The sequence below is a fragment of the Drosophila subpulchrella genome, unplaced genomic scaffold, assembly GCF_014743375.2.
Source record: "Drosophila subpulchrella strain 33 F10 #4 breed RU33 unplaced genomic scaffold, RU_Dsub_v1.1 Primary Assembly Seq138, whole genome shotgun sequence".
Lineage (NCBI taxonomy): Eukaryota > Metazoa > Arthropoda > Insecta > Diptera > Drosophilidae > Drosophila > Drosophila subpulchrella.
The window spans coordinates 7,234-22,500 of NW_023665480.1; the positions used below are offsets into that span (position 1 = coordinate 7,234).

Consider the following 15,267-nt stretch of genomic DNA (forward strand, 5'->3'; position numbering starts at 1 on the left):
GCATAAATAATATAAATATCATTATACATAACTATATAGAACGCCCCGGGATTGTGTTAATTAGCTATAAATAGTTAAAAAACTAATCCCATTATTAGTCAAGTTAATTACGCTATTAGGTTTATATCCCAATAACTTGCACATATGTTAGACTCCTTGGTCCGTGTTTCAAGACGGGTCCCGAAGGTATCCTGAATCTTTCGCATTGTTAATCATACAAGTGCATATAATAAACACAAAAATCAATGATAATTATGCCATTATATAATTCCGAAAAATTAACGCACTGTATTAATTTTAATTTATCAACACTTTATCAAATTAATGACATTTATTCTATGTTAAAATGCAAGCATAATAATTTGAATAAACTATAAGTCATATTTTATGATAAATTTGTTATATGCTAATAGATTACAATGTCCTTATATGGAAAAAATGCACACTATTATCATAATATTGTTTAAATATTACAATTTTAATGATGAATTTTCCATAACGGATATTCAGGTTCATCGGGCTTAACCTCTAAGCAGTTTCACGTACTGTTTAACTCTCTATTCAGAGTTCTTTTCAACTTTCCCTCACGGTACTTGTTTACTATCGGTCTCATGGTTATATTTAGTTTTAGATGGAGTTTACCACCCACTTAGTGCTGCACTATCAAGCAACACGACTCTTTGGAAACATCATCTAGTAATCATTAACGTTATACGGGCCTGGCACCCTCTATGGGTAAATGGCCTCATTTAAGAAGGACTTAAATCGTTAATTTCTCATACTAGAATATTGACGCTCCATACACTGCATCTCACATTTGCCATATAGACAAAGTGACTTAGTGCTGAACTGATTTCTTTTCGCTCGCCGCTACTAAGAAAATCCTGGTTAGTTTCTTTTCCTCCCCTAATTAATATGCTTAAATTCAGGGGGTAGTCCCATATGAGTTGAGGTTGTGTATAACTTTTTTTGCAATTAATTCTTTATATATAATGATAAAACATTTTATTAAATTCGTTATATATTTTATATATTTGTATGGCATTTGTTTGGTCTAACGAATCAACGAAGAATAATAATATTGTCAACGGCTTTCTATTTACTAATCTTTAATAAGAGACAATTCTAGATAAATTTTTTATGCTAGACATTTCTCAGTATTATTTGATTGAAAAAGAAAATATTTCTCTTCGTTTTTCACATTCAAATTATTTACTAATGTGAGATAATGTTTTTCATATATTTGTTAATATTATGAATAATATAATAATTAAATTATTATTATCCAATAATATACCATATGCTTATAAAATTTCATTATAAAATTTATATAAACAACTTAATTAGCATAGTCTTACAACCCTCAACCATATGTAGTCCAAGCAGCACTATAAAATTAATTAAAGTACATAACAGCATGGACTGCGATATGCGTTCAAAATGTCGATGTTCATGTGTCCTGCAGTTCACACGATGACGCACAGTTTGCTGCGTTCTTCATCGACCCATGAGCCGAGTGATCCACCGCTTAGAGTTTTATATATTGGTTTGGTAATTTTGTCATATATGTTTTTATTGAAAGAAATTAAAAATACACCATTTTACTGGCATATATCAATTCCTTCAATAAATTGATTTTTATACCTAAAACGAATGCTGCGAAATGTCTTAGTTTCATATAACCAATAATATATCAAGTATTTTTTAAATGGCATTTACGGTATTAATACTTTTTTTTAGCGATATATATTGAAATTTATATAAAACATTAACCTGTAATAATCAGGTACAACATTGTACATTTTAGGTTGTTGCATTATCCAATGTATGCGCATAACTGAGATGAACAATACATATCGCAACGCGTGTATATTATGGTCCATATACACACAGTGTTTTATTAATTAATTGCATTTAATATACAATATAATAATAATATTAAATAAATTTAATAATTTCGATTTGCTTGTTCGAATTTGTTATTTGTTTGCTTTTGCTTATTTATTTATCTCTTATTTAATGCAATAATATATTTATTATTACAATTATTATTTCGATTTGCTTGTTCGAAATTTTATATTTGATCTATAAAAGATCATATTTTTGGCAATTTATATTTTATTTGTATTACTATAATATATTATATTATTATAATAAAAACAAATTTTTTTATTAACGGTAAGGATATTAAACAATAATGATCCTTCCGCAGGTTCACCTACGGAAACCTTGTTACGACTTTTACTTCCTCTAAATAATCAAGTTCGGTCAACTTTTGCGAAACAACCGTAACACACAAGGCGTCACAGTGATCACGTCCGGAGACCTCACTAAATAATTCAATCGGTAGTAGCGACGGGCGGTGTGTACAAAGGGCAGGGACGTAATCAATGCGAGTTAATGACTCACACTTACTGGGAATTCCAAGTTCATGTGAACAGTTTCAGTTCACAATCCCAAGCATGAAAGTGGTTCAGCGGTTTACCCGGACCTCTCGGTCTAGGAAATACACGTTGATACTTTCATTGTAGCGCGCGTGCAGCCCAGGACATCTAAGGGCATCACAGACCTGTTATTGCTCAATCTCATTATTGCTAGACGCAATTTGTCCATTTAAGAAGCTAGTGTCCTTATAATGGGACAAACCAACAGGTACGGCTCCACTTATATAAACACATTCAAACACAATAAACATTTTACTGCCACCATGAATGAAGGCTATATAAGCTTCAACACCATAATCCTGAAGATATCTATTTAATATATTTGAGTCTCGTTCGTTATCGGAATTAACCAGACAAATCACTCCACGAACTAAGAACGGCCATGCACCACCACCCATAGATTCGAGAAAGAGCTATCAATCTGTCTTACACACTTATGTTCGGACCTGGTAAGTTTTCCCGTGTTGAGTCAAATTAAGCCGCAGGCTCCACTCCTGGTGGTGCCCTTCCGTCAATTCCTTTAAGTTTCAGCTTTGCAACCATACTTCCCCGGAGCCCAAAAGCTTTGGTTTCCCGGGAAGCGACTGAGAGAGCCATAAAAGTAGCTACACCCAATTGCTAGCTGGCATCGTTTATGGTTAGAACTAGGGCGGTATCTGATCGCCTTCGAACCTCTAACTTTCGTTCTTGATTAATGAAAACATCTTTGGCAAATGCTTTCGCTTAAGTTAGTCTTACGACGGTCCAAGAATTTCACCTCTCGCGTCGTAATACTAATGCCCCCAAACTGCTTCTATTAATCATTACCTCTTGATCTGAAAACCAATGAAAGCAGAACAGAGGTCTTATTTCATTATCCCATGCACAGAATATTCAGGCATTTGAAGCCTGCTTTAAGCACTCTAATTTGTTCAAAGTAATTGTACCGGCCCACAATAACACTCGTTTAAGAGCACTAATGCAGGTTTTTAAATAGGAGGAACATATGAAAAAATACAAGTATCTAAGCACATGTAAGAACTCCACCGGTAATACGCTTACATACATAAAGGTATAGTACTAACCACAATTGTAAGTTGTACTACCCGTATGAAGCACAAGTTCAACTACGAACGTTTTAACCGCAACAACTTTAATATACGCTATTGGAGCTGGAATTACCGCGGCTGCTGGCACCAGACTTGCCCTCCAATTGGTCCTTGTTAAAGGATTTAAAGTGTACTCATTCCAATTACAGGGCCTCGGATATGAGTCCTGTATTGTTATTTTTCGTCACTACCTCCCCGAGCTGGGAGTGGGTAATTTACGCGCCTGCTGCCTTCCTTAGATGTGGTAGCCGTTTCTCAGGCTCCCTCTCCGGAATCGAACCCTGATTCCCCGTTACCCGTTGCAACCATGGTAGTCCTAGATACTACCATCAAAAGTTGATAGGGCAGACATTTGAAAGATCTGTCGTCGGTACAAGACCATACGATCTGCATGTTATCTAGAGTTCAACCAATATAACGATCTTGCGATCGCTTGGTTTTAGCCTAATAAAAGCACATGTCCCATAAGGTTCATGTTTTAATTGCATGTATTAGCTCTAGAATTACCACAGTTATCCAAGTAACTGTTAACGATCTAAGGAACCATAACTGATATAATGAGCCTTTTGCGGTTTCACTTTTAATTCGTGTGTACTTAGACATGCATGGCTTAATCTTTGAGACAAGCATATAACTACTGGCAGGATCAACCAGAATAATGTTTTTATTCATATTTCATTCATATTTTTGAATAGAAATTAGCAATATAAATTTTATAGATTGTTTTCTATCGAATACGGCCATTTTTATATAGCATTCGTATACGTTTGTTGTTTTCACAATATATACTTGTTCCGCCACTAATAATAACAAGTTTTTTAATTATTGATGTTAAAAACACAATATTTTTTTTCGTAATACGTAATAATTTTCTTTATATTTGCATATTTCATTCTAAAATATCTTTTTTGTTCGACATACGTCATTATTGTATCCACACATGTACAATTTTTGTTTAACCAATATAAAATATTGAATTAAATCATTTGTATTTTGATGATAAATTTAAAATTTATCTGTATATATTCATATAAGACTCTTTGGTAATATATAATATAAAACCGAGCGCATATATGATATGTACGTTAGAAAAAATAATATATATATATATTATTTTCTTTTAATATAGGGACACCTCTTTTAATTTATCCCCGCAGGGAATTATCACATAACTCAGTATGTGATAATGGCAGACCAATATACATATATATCAAGATTATCAATACAAAATATATATCATTATTAGCCTGCCTCAATTGTAATTATTTATTTGGATTAACGATAAAGTTCGGAAACAATTTGTTATTCTATGTATAATAGAAACCTTGGCCTTTGTTTCAACATTATTATCTTTGGGCTTAAAATATTAACCGTGGAGCCAAGTCTCATATTCATAAATGAATAAAGAAACAAATTTGACGGATTAATATCTTCTCTACCGACAGACAGTATTTTGTCACGTCAATAGTAGATGGCCGGCCCATTGACCATCCTATAGTAGTTTTTGGACCCAATATCTTTAATTCGGGTATTTTCAATTGTCTTTGCCAATCAACCGTTTGGTACTCTCTCATATAATAAGAGAATACACATATAATTCCATTATATGGATATATCTTCATTATTTTATTTGCTACATCACCCTATAATAGTTTTTGAACCCGTCAACTTCAATTCGGGTATTTTCAATTGTCTTTGCCAACCATTTATATGGTATTCTCTATTATAATAAGAGAATACTAGTGTATATCCATTATATGGATATATCATCTTCATATTATTTGCTACACCACCCTATAGTAGTTTTTGAACCCATCATCTGCAATTCGGGTATTTTCAATTGTCTTTGCCAACCAACTATACGGTATTCTCTCTTATAATAAGAGAATACAAGTATATTTTCATTATATGGATATAATGCCATTTATTTTTCAATATCCATATAATTCATTTAGTTTTGTATGTACAAAACAAGTTTTCTTTATAGTATTGACAAAATCATATGTTTACGCATAACATAAGTTTTGACCAATACGAGGAGGGGCCCGCCAACGACCACCTCCCTATAGTAGTTTTTTACCCCACGCACTACTGCGTGCCTGTTTACAGTACTAGTGCCAGCTATCACTAGGTTTATATATCATGTTTCAGTGATATATGGGTAAATTCTACCATTTATTCTTATGTATATGGCATTTCTATGCCATATTTATACAATCCATTCATATCTTAATGTATATTTATTATATTATACATTATTATGCCTTATAGGTATTATACCTATAAGCCATATCCATACGATTCATTCACTAGTGCCGCCCCTCACTAGGTTTATAATTGTTATATCATTGATATACAATTTATTTCTATATATATGGCATTTATATGCCATATCCATACAATGCATTCACATTTCAATGTATATTTACTTGTTATACATTATTATGCCTTATAGGTATTATACCTATAAGCCATATCCATACGATTCACTTATATAAATATATGTATATTTTTCTATACATAATTTTTTTTTACTTTTGTATGGTTTTCTATGCATATCCATAGTTTATATGGATATGCTTGGCGTTCTATATAGTATTGACAAATTCATATGCATAACATAAGTTTTGACCAATACGAGGAGGGGCCCGCCAACGACCACCTCCCTATAGTAGTTTTTTACCCCACGCACTATTGCGTGCCTGTTTACAGTACTAGTGCCAGCTATCACTAGGTTTATATATCGTGTTTCAGTGATATATGGGTAAATTCTACCATTTATTCTTATGTATATGGCATTTCTATGCCATATTTATACAATCCATTCATATCTTAATGTATATTTATTATATTATACATTATTATGCCTTATAGGTATTATACCTATAAGCCATATCCATACGATTCATTCACTAGTGCCGCCCCTCACTAGGTTTATAATTGTTATATCATTGATATACAATTTATTTCTATATATATGGCATTTATATGCCATATCCATACAATGCATTCACATTTCAATGTATATTTACTTGTTATACATTATTATGCCTTATAGGTATTATACCTATAAGCCATATCCATACGATTCACTTATATAAATATATGTATATTTTTCTATACATAATTTTTTTTTACTTTTGTATGGATTTCTATGCATATCCATAGTTTATATGGATATGCTTGGCGTTCTATATAGTATTGACAAATTCATATGCATAACATAAGTTTTGACCAATACGAGGAGGGGCCCGCCAACGACCACCTCCCTATAGTAGTTTTTTACCCCACGCACTATTGCGTGCCTGTTTACAGTACTAGTGCCAGCTATCACTAGGTTTATATATCGTGTTTCAGTGATATATATATTTATTCTTATGTATATGGCATTTCTATGCCATATTTATACAATCCATTCATATCTTAATGTATATTTATTATATTATACATTATTATGCCTTATAGGTATTATACCTATAAGCCATATCCATACGATTCATTCACTAGTGCCGCCCCTCACTAGGTTTATAATTGTTATATCATTGATATACAATTTATTTCTATATATATGGCATTTATATGCCATATCCATACAATGCATTCACATTTCAATGTATATTTACTTGTTATACATTATTATGCCTTATAGGTATTATACCTATAAGCCATATCCATACGATTCATTCACTAGTGCCGCCCCTCACTAGGTTTATAATTGTTATATCATTGATATACAATTTATTTCTATATATATGGCATTTATATGCCATATCCATACAATGCATTCACATTTCAATGTATATTTACTTGTTATACATTATTATGCCTTATAGGTATTATACCTATAAGCCATATCCATACGATTCACTTATATAAATATATGTATATTTTTCTATACATAATTTTTTACTTTTGTATGGATTTCTATGCATATCCATAGTTTATATGGATATGCTTGGCGTTCTATATAGTATTGACAAATTCATATGCATAACATAAGTTTTGACCAATACGAGGAGGGGCCCGCCAACGACCACCTCCCTATAGTAGTTTTTTACCCCACGCACTATTGCGTGCCTGTTTACAGTACTAGTGCCAGCTATCACTAGGTTTATATATCGTGTTTCAGTGATATATGGGTAAATTCTACCATTTATTCTTATGTATATGGCATTTCTATGCCATATTTATACAATCCATTCATATCTTAATGTATATTTATTATATTATACATTATTATGCCTTATAGGTATTATACCTATAAGCCATATCCATACGATTCATTCACTAGTGCCGCCCCTCACTAGGTTTATAATTGTTATATCATTGATATACAATTTATTTCTATATATATGGCATTTATATGCCATATCCATACAATGCATTCACATTTCAATGTATATTTACTTGTTATACATTATTATGCCTTATAGGTATTATACCTATAAGCCATATCCATACGATTCACTTATATAAATATATGTATATTTTTCTATACATAATTTTTTTTTACTTTTGTATGGTTTCTATGCATATCCATAGTTTATATGGATATGCTTGGCGTTCTATATAGTATTGACAAATTCATATGCATAACATAAGTTTTGACCAATACGAGGAGGGGCCGCCAACGACCACCTCCCTATAGTAGTTTTTTACCCCACGCACTATTGCGTGCCTGTTTACAGTACTAGTGCCAGCTATCACTAGGTTTATATATCGTGTTTCAGTGATATATGGGTAAATTCTACCATTTATTCTTATGTATATGGCATTTCTATGCCATATTTATACAATCCATTCATATCTTAATGTATATTTATTATATTATACATTATTATGCCTTATAGGTATTATACCTATAAGCCATATCCATACGATTCATTCACTAGTGCCGCCCCTCACTAGGTTTATAATTGTTATATCATTGATATACAATTTATTTCTATATATATGGCATTTATATGCCATATCCATACAATGCATTCACATTTCAATGTATATTTACTTGTTATACATTATTATGCCTTATAGGTATTATACCTATAAGCCATATCCATACGATTCACTTATATAAATATATGTATATTTTTCTATACATAATTTTTTTTTACTTTTGTATGGTTTTCTATGCATATCCATAGTTTATATGGATATGCTTGGCGTTCTATATAGTATTGACAAATTCATATGCATAACATAAGTTTTGACCAATACGAGGAGGGGCCCGCCAACGACCACCTCCCTATAGTAGTTTTTTACCCCACGCACTATTGCGTGCCTGTTTACAGTACTAGTGCCAGCTATCACTAGGTTTATATATCGTGTTTCAGTGATATATGGGTAAATTCTACCATTTATTCTTATGTATATGGCATTTCTATGCCATATTTATACAATCCATTCATATCTTAATGTATATTTATTATATTATACATTATTATGCCTTATAGGTATTATACCTATAAGCCATATCCATACGATTCATTCACTAGTGCCGCCCCTCACTAGGTTTATAATTGTTATATCATTGATATACAATTTATTTCTATATATATGGCATTTATATGCCATATCCATACAATGCATTCACATTTCAATGTATATTTACTTGTTATACATTATTATGCCTTATAGGTATTATACCTATAAGCCATATCCATACGATTCACTTATATAAATATATGTATATTTTTCTATACATAATTTTTTTTACTTTTGTATGGATTTCTATGCATATCCATAGTTTATATGGATATGCTTGGCGTTCTATATAGTATTGACAAATTCATATGCATAACATAAGTTTTGACCAATACGAGGAGGGGCCCGCCAACGACCACCTCCCTATAGTAGTTTTTTACCCCACGCACTATTGCGTGCCTGTTTACAGTACTAGTGCCAGCTATCACTAGGTTTATATATCGTGTTTCAGTGATATATGGGTAAATTCTACCATTTATTCTTATGTATATGGCATTTCTATGCCATATTTATACAATCCATTCATATCTTAATGTATATTTATTATATTATACATTATTATGCCTTATAGGTATTATACCTATAAGCCATATCCATACGATTCATTCACTAGTGCCGCCCCTCACTAGGTTTATAATTGTTATATCATTGATATACAATTTATTTCTATATATATGGCATTTATATGCCATATCCATACAATGCATTCACATTTCAATGTATATTTACTTGTTATACATTATTATGCCTTATAGGTATTATACCTATAAGCCATATCCATACGATTCACTTATATAAATATATGTATATTTTTCTATACATAATTTTTTTTACTTTTGTATGGATTTCTATGCATATCCATAGTTTATATGGATATGCTTGGCGTTCTATATAGTATTGACAAATTCATATGCATAACATAAGTTTTGACCAATACGAGGAGGGGCCCGCCAACGACCACCTCCCTATAGTAGTTTTTTACCCCACGCACTATTGCGTGCATGTTTACAGTACTAGTGCCAGCTATCATTAGGTTTATATATCGTGTTTCAGTGATATATGGGTAAATTCTACCATTTATTCTTATGTATGTATATGGCATTTCTATGCCATATTTATATAATTCATTCATATCTTAATTTATATTTATTATATTATACATTATTATGCCTTATAGGTATTATACCTATAAGCCATATCCATACGATTCATATACTAGTGCAGCCCCTCACTAGGTTTATATATCTCATTTTAATTATATATTGGTAAATTCTATTATTTATTCTTGTGTATATGGCACTTATATGCCGCCATATCTATAAAAATGCATTTATATTTCAATGTATATTTTCTATATTATACATTATTATGCCTTAAAAAGTTATTATACCTACCATAAGGCGATATCCATACGATTCATTTATATAAAAGATATATGTATAATTTTCTATACATAATTTTTTTTTATGAATATATGGGTTTCCTAAGCATATCCATATAATACATTTAGTTTTATATGGATTAGATTGGTCTTCTTTATTGTATTGCCAAACTCATATTGATAAAATAAGTTTTGAACAATAAGAGGATCAGCCGCCAACCAACCAACCACTGCTACCATTGGAGGAACATATACTTACTTTTTATATGTCCTCTTACTTGAATGGTCCTCTCTTTACTTGAAAATTTCATTACCATAGGAATCTATTTATACATGGAATATGATTTCCACTACTTTTTCGCGTCACTAATAATTAATATGACGATACAGACTTGCTACCATAACATAAGTCTTGAACAATAATAGGAGCAGCCGCCAACCAACCACCAACCAACCAACCACTGCTACCATTGATAGTAATTTTATATGTCCTCTTTAGTTGAATTTCAATACCATAGGAATATTTATACATGGAATATGTTTTGCCACTACTTTTTCGCGTCACTAATAATATGACGATACAGTCTTGCTACCATAACATAAGTTTTGAACAATAAGAGGAGCAGACACACCAACCAACCAACCGCGCTGCTACCATTATATATACTTATATTTATATAAGTCCTCTTTACTTGAATGGCCTCTTTACTTGAATTTCAATACCATAGGAATATTTATTTATACATGGAATATGTTTTGCCACTACTTTTTCGCGTCACTAATAATATGACGATATAGACTTGCTACCATAACATAAGTTTTGAACAATAAGAGGAGCAGACACCAACCAACCAACCGCTGCTACCATTGAATGAACCATATATACAAACTTTTATATATGTCCTCTTTACTTGAATTTTAATACCATAGGAATATTTATACATGGAATATGTTTGCCACTTTATCATCGCGTCACTAATAAGATGACGATACATTTTGTTTGTTCAATATTTACTTATATATTGATGTTTCCAATTTAGGTCTTTTATATTTCTTCTTCCCTACCTTACACACCACAAACAAAGTGGCGTGCGATGCTGCAAGCAAGCATAATGATTATGCCCGCTTGCAACATCTTTATTATCGAATCATCAAGCAAAGGATAAGCTTCAGTGGATCGCAGTATGGCAGCTGCTCAACCACTTACAACACCTTGCCTGTTACAAAAGTCGTTTACAATTGATTCTAGGCTTTGTCATTGTATTAAATAATGCTTTTATATGTAACTAGCGCGGCATCAGGTGATCAAAGATCCTCCCAATTTACTATGTTACAAATTACATTGGCATCACATCCATTGTCGTTTATAAAGTAAATTATAAACTTTAAATGGTTTAGAAGCCATACAATGCAAATTGCCCCTTATTTATCATTGCAGTCCAGCACGGATACGACCTTAGAGGCGTTCAGGCATAATCCAACGGACGTAGCGTCATACCACTGTTCGCTCGAACAAGTATTGTGCCATTGGTCCGTACCTGCGGTTCCTCTCGTACTACGCAGGAATGCTGTCGCAACAACGTTTTGTCATTAGTAGGGTAAAACTAACCTGTCTCACGACGGTCTAAACCCAGCTCACGTTCCCTTGCATGGGTGAACAATCCAACGCTTGGTGAATTTTGCTTCACAATGATAGGAAGAGCCGACATCGAAGGATCAAAAAGCGACGTCGCTATGAACGCTTGGCCGCCACAAGCCAGTTATCCCTATGGTAACTTTTCTGACACCTCTTGTTAAAAACTCTTTAAACCAAAAGGATCGATAGGCCGAGCTTTTGCTGTCCCTGTGTGTACTGAACACCGAGATCAAGTCAGCATTTGCCCTTTTGCTCTATGTGTGGTTTCTGTCCGCACTGAGCTGGCCTTGGGACACCTCCGTTATTATTTGAGAGATGTACCGCCCCAGTCAAACTCCCTACCTGGCAATGTCCTTGAATTGGATCATACCTGAGTAATTGGAGTTATACCAAATTTTCAAATCAAAAATACATAAATGCACCGTTTTATTAAAGAATTTGTTTGCGATTATATAACAAACTCGTGATACTTTGATCAAGAAGCTTGCATCAAAACCCAATACCATAAGATATAATAAATATATCCGTATAATGGCTAGGAAATGATACACGTTCCATTTAATCAAGTAAGTAAGGAAACAATAAGAGTAGTGGTATTTCATTGGCGATACCAAACCGAAGTCTAATATCTCCCACTTATTCTACACCTCTTATGTCTCCTTACACTGCCAGATTAGAGTCAAGCTCAAAAGGGTCTTCTTTCCCCGCTAATTATTCCAAGCCCGTTCCCTTGGCTGTGGTTTCGCTAGATAGTAGATAGGGACAGTAGGAATCTCGTTAATCCATTCATGCGCGTCACTAATTAGATGACGAGGCATTTGGCTACCTTAAGAGAGTCATAGTTACTCCCGCCGTTGACCCGCGCTTACTTGAATTTCTTCACTTTGACATTCAGAGCACTGGGCAGAAATCACATTGTGTCAACACCCGCTAGGGCCATCACAATGCTTTGTTTTAATTAGACAGTCGGATTCCCCAAGTCCGTGCCAGTTCTGAATTGATTGTTAATTGATAATCGTTATAATTAATAAGAACTAATTGGTTTAACCCAATTAGTATTCTTAAAAATTTTAGCAAGAAAGTTCCACAATTGGCTACGTAACTAAACTATCCGGGGAACAAGTGACCAACATAAATGCCAGACACTCTATTTACCCAGAACGAGCACATAAACCATGTTATTGTTTCCCAATCAAGCCCGACTATCTCAATCTTCAGAGCCAATCCTTATCCCGAAGTTACGGATCTAATTTGCCGACTTCCCTTACCTACATTATTCTATCGACTAGAGACTCTTCACCTTGGAGACCAGCTGCGGATATTGGTACGGCCTGTTGAGAAGTTTGCGTGTCCCCACCATAAATTTTCAAGGTCCGAGGAGAAAATATCGACACAACAGTATATGTCATGCTCTTCTAGCCCATCTACCATATCTCTCTGCGAAAGACTTCCATGGTAGTACGGCTATAAAACAGAAAAGAAAACTCTTCCGATATCTCTCGACGGCTTCTTTATGGTCGTTCCTGTTGCCAGGATGAGCACGAGGCCCATATTTAATAACAAACGGATACTCAACAGGTTACGGAATTGGAACCGTATTCCCTTTCGTTCAAAATTATTCAAGTATATTAATTAGCTTGATTTATATAATATAATTATATTTGTATGGCATTTGTGTTTTACTTGAAAATTTTCGGCTTTCGCCTTGAACTTAGGACCGACTAACTCGTGATCAACCACTGTTCACACGAAACCCTTCTCCACTTCAGTCCTCCAAGGTCTCATTCGATTATTTGCTACTACCACCAAGATCTGTACCAATGGCAGCTCCATGCAGGCTTACGCCAAACACTTCTACGCATACCATTGTACCTTCCTACTCACTAAAGTTTCAAAATTTATATCACAAGTAATATAAATCATCTACTTTAGCGGTAATGTATAGGTATACAACTTAAGCGCCATCCATTTTAAGGGCTAGTTGCTTCGGCAGGTGAGTTGTTACACACTCCTTAGCGGATTTCGACTTCCATGATCACCGTCCTGCTGTTTTAAGCAACCAACGCCTTTCATGGTATCTGCATGAGTTGTTAATTTGGGCACCGTAACATTACGTTTGGTTCATCCCACAGCGCCAGTTCTGCTTACCAAAAGTGGCCCACTGGGCACATTATATCATAACCTTGAACTTCATATCAAGAAAGTTAAGGTTCTTACCCATTTAAAGTTTGAGAATAGGTTAAGATCGTTTCGACCCTAAGGCCTCTAATCATTCGCTTTACCAGATAAGATTATTTTATATAACATTAAAATGCACCAGCTATCCTGAGGGAAACTTCGGAAGGAACCAGCTACTAGATGGTTCGATTGGTCTTTCGCCCCTATACTCAATTCTGACAATCGATTTGCACGTCAGAACTGTTTCGGTCTTCCATCAGGGTTTCCCCTGACTTCAACCTGATCAAGTATAGTTCACCATCTTTCGGGTCACAGCATATATGCTCAAGGTACGTTCCAGTTAGAGGCATAAATAATATAAATATCATTATACATAACTATATAGAACGCCCCGGGATTGTGTTAATTAGCTATAAATAGTTAAAAAACTAATCCCATTATTAGTCAAGTTAATTACGCTATTAGGTTTATATCCCAATAACTTGCACATATGTTAGACTCCTTGGTCCGTGTTTCAAGACGGGTCCCGAAGGTATCCTGAATCTTTCGCATTGTTAATCATACAAGTGCATATAATAAACACAAAAATCAATGATAATTATGCCATTATATAATTCCGAAAAATTAACGCACTGTATTCATATAAATCTATCAGCACTTTATCAAATTAATAACATTTATTCTGTGTTAAAATGCAAGCAAATTAATTTGAATAAACTATAAGTTATATTTTATGATAAATTTTGTATGCTAATAGATTACAATGTCCTTATATGGAAAAAATGCACACTATTATCATAATATTGTTTAAATATTACAATTTTAATGATGAATTTTCCATAACGGATATTCAGGTTCATCGGGCTTAACCTCTAAGCAGTTTCACGTACTGTTTAACTCTCTATTCAGAGTTCTTTTCAACTTTCCCTCACGGTACTTGTTTACTATCGGTCTCATGGTTATATTTAGTTTTAGATGGAGTTTACCACCCACTTAGTGCTGCACTATCAAGCAACACGACTCTTTGGAAACATCATCTAGTAATCATTAACGTTA

General features: G+C 33.5%; 2 non-coding genes across 2 annotated transcripts; both read right to left on the reverse strand.

The window, feature by feature from the left end:
• Window positions 1-1,357: 1,357 nt before the first annotated feature.
• On the reverse strand, window positions 1,358-1,536 carry LOC119558781. The gene has a single exon (XR_005220430.1). It is a non-coding gene; the product is annotated as a 5.8S ribosomal RNA (ribosomal RNA).
• A 659-nt stretch (window positions 1,537-2,195) lies between these two features.
• LOC119558778 lies at window positions 2,196-4,189 on the reverse strand. Its single transcript, XR_005220429.1, has one exon. It is a non-coding gene; the product is annotated as a small subunit ribosomal RNA (ribosomal RNA).
• Between the last annotated feature and the right edge of the window lie 11,078 nt (window positions 4,190-15,267).